General features: G+C 34.1%; 1 pseudogene; it reads left to right on the top strand.

The window, feature by feature from the left end:
- The first annotated feature begins 438 nt into the window (after positions 1-438).
- On the top strand, positions 439-557 carry LOC112474690 (annotated as a pseudogene).
- The last annotated feature ends 958 nt before the right edge of the window (positions 558-1,515 follow it).

Here is a 1,515-nt window from a genome sequence, read left to right as displayed (position 1 = left end):
AAGAGACTTCTGGGACAACATGAAGTGTAAAAACATCTGGGTCATAGTAGTACCTGAAGAAGAAGAGCAAGAACAAGGGATTGAGAATCTATTTGAAGAAATAATGACAGAAAACTTTCTTAACCTGGAAAAGGAATTAGACATACAAGTTCAGGAAGCACAAAGAATCTTAAACAAGAGGAATTCAAACAGACCTATATCAAAACACATCATAATTAAAATGCCAAAGGTCATAGACAAAGAAAGAATCTTAAAAGCAGCAAGAAAAAGGAAGCTAGTTAATTACAAGGGTATCCTCATGAGAATGCCTGATGATTTTTCAATGGAAACTTTGCAGGCCAGACAGAAATGGCAAGAAATATTCAAAGTTATGAAAAACAAGAATCTACAACCATGAATACTTTACCCAGCAAGGCTTTCGATTAAAATGGAAAGTGAGTCTACAGCCATGCTACCCTGAACAAGCCCAATCCCATCTGATCTCAGAAGCTAAGCAGGGTTGGGCCTGGTTAGTACTTGGATGGGAGACCACCAAGGAAGACCAGGTACTGTAGGCATAAAAAGTTTTTAAAAAAGGGATTGTAAACTGACAAGGTCCTTGCAATCTGTGAGATCAACCAAATGTTGCTTTGCCTAAAAAAAAACAAAAACAAACAAACAAACAAACAAAAAAAATGGAAGGTGAGATAAAAAGCTTCCCAGACAGGAAAAAGCTTAAGGAATTCATCACCAGTAAGCCAGTATTATAAGAAATGTTAAAGGGTCTTCTGTAAAAAGAGAAGGAGTAAAAAAGAAAATAGAAATAACAAATAAAATAGCAGTAAATAGAAATAACAAATAAAATAGCAGTAACAATGTACCTATCAGTAATCACTTTAAATGTAAACAGATTAAATGCTCCAATAAAAAGACATACAGTAACCAAATGGATAAGAAAACAAGACCCATGCATCCGCTATCTACAAGAGACCCACTTCAGATCAAAGGACACTCACAGACTGAAAGTAAAGGGATGGAAAAAGATATTTCACAGAAATGAAAAAAAAAAAGCCAGGGAAGCAATAATTACGTCAGATAAAATAGACTTTAAAACAAAGGCTATAAAAAGAGACAAAAAAGGGCATTACATAATGATAAAGGAATCAATAAATCAAGAGGATATAACCCTAATAAACATATATGCAACCAACATAGGAGCACCTACATAAATAAAGCAATTAATGACTGACATAAAAGGAGAGATCAATAGTAATATACTCATAGTAGGAGACTTTAACACACCATTGACATCAATGGACAGATATTCCAGGCAAAGACTCAACAAGGAAACAATGGGCCTAAAAGACACACTAGACCAGATGGGTTTAATAGATATTTTCAGAGCATTTTACCCCAAAGTAGCAAAATATACATTCTTCTCAAGTGCACATGGAACATTTTCAAGGATAGACCACATGTTAGGATGCAAATCAAGTCTTAATAAATTTAAGAAGATTGAAATCATATCAAATACTA

This window comes from Pteropus alecto, unplaced genomic scaffold (assembly GCF_000325575.1).
Source record: "Pteropus alecto unplaced genomic scaffold, ASM32557v1 scaffold7, whole genome shotgun sequence".
Lineage (NCBI taxonomy): Eukaryota > Metazoa > Chordata > Mammalia > Chiroptera > Pteropodidae > Pteropus > Pteropus alecto.
Note: the sequence above shows the minus strand (reverse complement) of the source record. Positions and strands in the feature narration are given on the sequence as shown.